The sequence below is a fragment of the Heterodontus francisci genome, unplaced genomic scaffold (assembly GCF_036365525.1).
Source record: "Heterodontus francisci isolate sHetFra1 unplaced genomic scaffold, sHetFra1.hap1 HAP1_SCAFFOLD_86, whole genome shotgun sequence".
NCBI lineage: Eukaryota > Metazoa > Chordata > Chondrichthyes > Heterodontiformes > Heterodontidae > Heterodontus > Heterodontus francisci.
This window is the reverse complement of record NW_027141093.1, coordinates 3,280,418-3,286,691: the sequence shown is the minus strand read 5'-3', so window position 1 is coordinate 3,286,691 and position 6,274 is coordinate 3,280,418. Positions and strand designations below refer to the sequence as shown.

Sequence of the window (6,274 nt, the reverse complement as noted above, 5' to 3'; positions counted from 1 at the left end):
GAGCTTGTGATGCAACGGTAGCGTGTCTGACTGTAGATCAGAAGATTGTGTGTTCAAATCACATCAGGCTCAGTTATGTTTTAAAGCAGCTCAAGTTCCTGGATTTTATCTCAGAAGAAAGTTCGTTCTATTGGAATGTTCAGTGAATGTTTGAATTTCAAGATCAACTTTAATAGATTAAAGTCCTGATTTCTGGTTCCGTTCCATTTCCATGCTCAGTTCTTATTTCACACTGTTTTATATCAGAACAATGTTTCAGGGATGTGATGTGTCCATTGTTTGTACAATCGCTCTGTCACCCAGCGTGAGAAATAAAACACAAACCGCCCAGCGTGCGGCTCAAACCCATACCTGGCTCTGTCTATAGGCCGCTTAGTTCAGTTGGTTAGGACGCAGTGTTGATAACAACAAGGCTGTGGATTTGATCCCCATGTGCGCTGTCACATGGTCAGTCATTAATTTGACACATTTTTGTAACACTTAAAATCCAACTTTTAGATGCAAACAAGTTTACATAAAATGTCAGAGGAAACTTATTTTGAATAACATCCATTGTATCTTTGTCACTGGTCTGGAGTAACACAGAATTCATTCCAATTATCTTCCGTTTGCTGATAAACGTTGAACTCGTGGCCTGTTCTCGTTAATGGTCACGAGCAGCAAAAACAGACAGAGTGAGTCTGACCCCCCAGAGATGTGGAAAAGGCTTCAGTTTGGGACAAATGCAGCAAATCAAATGTTCACCCGGCCCCGAGAGAGTCAGAAACTGGGGAAAAGGACACAAGGAGATAGAGAATAAGCTAAAGCAGACAATGTAAATATCTCCCATCCTTGATATCTCTCTATTCCAATCCAACCTTCAGAGTTGGGTAAATAATTTCAGTGTAAATTGTGCAATTCGAGAGTCAAAACTAAATGGCGATGCAGAATAAAGGAGAACTGCCAAAACCCCAGATTGAACCAGGGATCTTCAGTCGAACACTCTCCCAACTGAGCTATTTCAGTCTCACAGGCTTGGGATGATAAGTGGCAAGTAACATTCGCACCACACAAGTGCCAGGCAATGACCATCTCCAACAAGAGAGAATCTAACCATCTCCCCTTGACATTCAATAACATTACAATCACTGAATCCCCCACTATCAACATCATGGGGGTTACAATGGGAAGCCATACAAATAACGTGACTGGAAGAGCAGGTCAGAGGCTTGGAATCCTGAGGTGAGTAATTACAGTGCAGCTGTTGGCTCCACCCCAGGGGCTGAATTTGTTCTGTAAACTATGAAGCAGCTTCTCTCAAATCCCAGGTTTATGATTAAATCCTCTTACAAAAGCCCCAAAGTGTGATATATTCCTCTCACTCATCCATGACTCCTGACTCCCCAAAGGCTGTCCACCATCTGCAATTCACAAGTCAAGAGTCAGATGGAATACTCTCCACTTGCCTGGATGGGTGCAATTCCAACTCAAGAATCTCAACATGATCTAGGACAAAGCAGCCCGCATGATTGGCACCCCATCTACAAACATTCACTCCCTCCACCATCGACGCACAGTGGCAGTAGTGTGTACCGTCTCCAAGATGCACTGCAGCAATGCACCAAGACTCCTTCGACAGCACCTTCCAAACCAGCGACCTTTACCACCTGGAAGGGCAAAGGCAGAAAATGCAGGGGATACCACCACCTGCAAGTACCCCTCCAAGCCACACATCATCCTGACTTGGAACTATATCGCCGTTCCTTCACTGTCGCTGGGTCAAAATCCTGGAACTCCCTTCCTCACAGCACTGTGGGTGTACCTACCCCACATGGACCGCAGTGGTTCAAGAAGGCAGCTCACCACCACCTTTTCAAGGGCAATTAAGGATGGGCGGTCAATGCTGGCCTAGCCAGCAACGCCCACATCGCATGAATGAATGAATAAAAAAGTGAAGTATCCCTTGTGTCATTGTTTTGGTAGAAAATATAACCCTTGTGGAATTGCCCCTCCCAATCACACCTCACTTCACAGAACAAAGAAAATGGTGAAAATTTATGGCACAGACTGAGACCATTTAGCAATCGTGTATGTGCCAGCTGAAAAAGAGCGATACAGCCCAATCCCACTTTCCAGGTCTTGGGAATGGGATCCGAACAGATCTCAGAGCTCACATTATGTGAATGTTCTGTTGAAGTATTGGTGAGCTGATATACCAGGGGAGATTCACACTGTTAGACACGGTGTGAAATACATTCAAGTATTTATAAAACATTACAACATGTGAGTAATATTCCCCATTGCTTTCTCAGCACTGATGGATTGTGAAGTGGGAGACAGCCAGAAGTCCCATTGGTCCACACTGACCCTGAGCTGAGAATGAAATGAGACCAAGTTCAGACTTCAGCAGCGAGATGCTGCAGAGAGGTAAGAGTCCTGAATCAAGGAGAGACTTTCTCATCCTGCTGTTGAATCTCATTTCAAACACTCCTTGAACTCTCTGCCGAGGAATTCAGAGATGGAGAATGCCTGTAAAATCAGCCTACAAAGGAGATAAAAGACACCCACCGTGGGGCTCAAACCCAAAAACTTGAGATTCAGAGTTTCATGCTTTCAATGACTGAGCTCACCATGCCTGAGACAGTGTCCCCGTCCTGTCTGTTATTGGACAGTGCAGCTGTTGGCTCCATCCCAGGGGCTGAATTTGTTCTGTAAACCATGAACCAGCTTCCTCTCAAATCCCAGGTTTATCAATAAATCCTCTTACAAAAGCCCCAAAGTGTGATATATTCCTCTCACTCAACCAGAATAAAAGTTACATCTTTTGCTCTTTTTACCTTCCAAACATTAACTTATATTTTGCTCAGCATTTATTTCTCTCTCCTTTTTATGTTGTGCATTTCCGAATAAACATTTCAGTTCAATTATTTATGAGGGATGAAATGAACAGAAGAGATTTTCTGCAATGGTACCAGGGGTGTGGGACAGAGTGAGTGGTTCGGATCTGGAATACACTGCCTGAGAGTGTGCTGGAGGCAGATTCAATCGTGGTTTTCAAAAGGGAATTGGATAAACACCTGAATAGAGAAAATTTGCAGGGTTACAATGAAAGGGCAGAGGAGTGGAATTAGCTGATTTGCTCTTGCAAAGAGCTGTCATGGACATGATGGACTGAATGGTCTCCTTCTGTACTGTAACCATTTGATTCCTTGATTCTAACTCTGTCAAAGTTGTTCTGAACTTGCTCTGCTCCAAGGAGAACAACCCCAGCTTTTCCAGTCTCTGCACATAACTGAGGTTATGAGGAACCATGGGGAACCCACTGTAAACCTTCCTCCAGACAGAAATACAACTGTTCACCACCATACTGTGACCCAGCTGTTCACATGATTTGGATGTGGGGACCAAATGTAGTATTTCCAAGTTTGCAGATGACACAAAACTAGGTGGGAATGTGTGTTGTGAGGAAGATGCAAAGCGGCTTCAAGGGGATTTGGACAGACTTAGTGAGTGGACAAGAAAGTGGCACATGGAATATAATGTGAAAATATGTGAAGTTGTCCACTTTGGTAGGAGAAACAGATGTGCAGATTATTTCTTAAATGGTAAGAGATTAGAAAGTGTAGATGGACAAAGGGGCCTGGGTGTCCTTGTCAGTAAGTGACTGAAAGCTAACATGCAGGTGCAGCAAGCAATTAGGAAGGCGAATGACATATTAGACTCTATCGCAAGAGGATTTGAGTACAGGAGTAGTGAAGTCTTGCTTCAATTGTATATAACCTTGGTTGGACTGCACTTTGGAATACTGTGTGCAGTTTTGGTCCCCTTACCTTAGGAAGAATATCATTGCCATCGAGGGAGTACAACGAAGGTTCACCAGACTTGTTCCCCGGGTGGCGGGACTGTCCTATGAAGAGATTTTGGGGAAACTGGGACTGTATTCTCTAGAGTTTCGAAGAATGAGAGGTGATCTCATTGAAACTGACCATGTATTTAAAGGGATAGACAGGTTGATGAAGCTATTTCCTCCGGTTGAGGAATCTAGAACCAGGGGACACAATTTCAACATAAGGGGAAAATCACTGAGGACAAAGATGAGGAGAAATTCCTTTACTCAGAGGGTTGTGAATCTTTGGAATTCTCTACCCCAGAGGGCTGTGGAAGCTCAGTCATTGAGTATGTTTAAAGCAGAGATTGACAGATTTCTAAATACAAATGACATAGGGGATATGGAGATAGTGTGGGAAAAAGGCATTGAAGTGGACGATCAGTCATCATCATATTGAATGGCGGGGTCGGCTCAATGGGCTGAATGGCCTGCTCCTGCTCCTATGTTCCTATCAGTCTGTAAACTTCATATCCATGCTGTCATTGTCCCTTTTATTCCATGGGCTTCAGTTTTACTGGCAGTCCAGTATGTGACATCATCAAGAAGGTTTTCAATAAGTTAAATAAGGAGAAATTGTTTCCAGTGGCAAAAGGGTCAGTAACCAGAGGATGTATTTATCAGGTGATTGAGAAAAGAACCAGAGGCGAAATGAGGAATGATTTTTTTGTACGGTGATGTGTTGTGATCTGGAATGCACTGTCTGATCAGGACTTGAAAGCAGATTCAGTAGTAACTTTGAAAAGCAATAGGGATAAATACTGGAAGGAAAATGTACAGATTACAGGAAAAAGCTGAGCATCAGAACTAATTGGATAGCACAACCAAAGAGACAGCATTGACACAATGGACCAAATGGTCTCCTTCTTTGGGTATCATTCTATGGTTTTATGAACATAATGTTGGTACAATTGCTTGAGTTGGAAGGGAAGTGAACCCAGATTCCGGGTATTCTAAACACCAGACCCAAACCAACTGAACAAGCCTGTTGTTTAATCTCTGTTTTTCACACCAGCTTCTCCTCGCTCTTTCTGTGTTTCCAGCCTGGTCTGTTCCTCTGACCTTCATTCCTGACACTCGATTGAGAATGGCCAACTCACTGCACCTCTCACACACACCGTCACTCCACCCCTTCACCCACTTCCAAACCTCTCTGTTCAACAGTACCTCACATCTGCTCCTCTGCTCCATTAATATAACAGGAAAACATTTTCAAACAGACATTTCTAGACAGTGAACGTTCCAGTAAGACAAGGTAAAGATCAGATTCATTCACTTGAAACACAGAGAGAGCAGCTCTCCCTGTTCAGTCTAAGGAGCAGATGTAGTTTCACTCCCATTAGTCTTAGAGACATGGGCCAGAATTTTAAGGGACCGTTGGAGACGGGAATGGAGGCTGGGGAGGGTGTATAAGATAGGGATGGAAGACGTCGGACCGGATTTTTCTGTCGGCGGCTGACATGGAGGGCAGACTTCGCACATCCACATGGCAAGAAGGCATTTAAAGTATTTATGAGTCCAATTGTCAGCAATTTTATTCACTGGGTTCAATTGAAATAATAGTGCACGGGAACCACGGGGCTTCAGAGACTCGCCTTGTTCAAGGAGGTGACTGGGAGGTGGGAGCTGAGTGTTGTCTTCACTGGGAAGCTATCGGGTGAGGCAGCGTAACTTGGCAGCAAGGGTGGAGGGGGAAAGGGCATCGGGAAACACTGTCAGGAGTGGGGGCCAATGTGCCAGCTCTGCAGAGGGAACAACACCAGGGTGCCATTGGGGCAGTGCCACTTCATTGAGGGTGACAAGTGAGGTAAATGTGGCTGGGTGTTGTTTACTGTAAAGGCCTTGCACTCAGGGAGGGGCAACCTGTCATGGCCCTCATTCACCCTGGATTCGAGGCTCCCATTGAAGAGGAGGAGGAGTCGAGAGGGAGGGAGGGAGGTGCAGGCACCAGCAGGGACACCACAGCAGCTTGGGTGCCCACAGGAGGGCCAGCCTCGAACAGGAGGCAGGAGAAGGAGGCAGAGGAACACGTCAGCCGAGGTTCAACTACCTGCAGATGTCCGAGTGAGAGTGTTTCCACAGACTGCGCCTCTCAACGGAGGTTGTCACTGATCTTTCTGCCATGATGGGACTTGGTGGGCACCTGATGCCAGTGTCACTGAAGGTCACCGTGCCACTGAACGTCTACACCAGCAGATCATTGCGGGGATCCACTGGAGATATGTGTGGAATCTCACAGTCTGTGGTGAATCAGTGCATCAAGGAGGTCACCAATCTCCTGTTCAGGAGGGCCGGTGACGATGTGCACATTGATCCAAACAGTCAAGCTGAAAGGGCTATAGGATTCGTGGCCATCGCTGGATTCCCCCAGGTGTAGGATGCCATTGACTGCACCCATGTGACCATCAA

At 45.4% G+C, this 6,274-nt stretch overlaps 1 non-coding gene across 1 annotated transcript; it reads left to right on the top strand.

Moving 5' to 3' along the window:
• trnay-gua (transfer RNA tyrosine (anticodon GUA)) lies at positions 1–72 on the top strand. The gene has a single exon. It is a non-coding gene; the product is annotated as a tRNA-Tyr (tRNA).
• Positions 73–6,274: the final 6,202 nt, after the last annotated feature.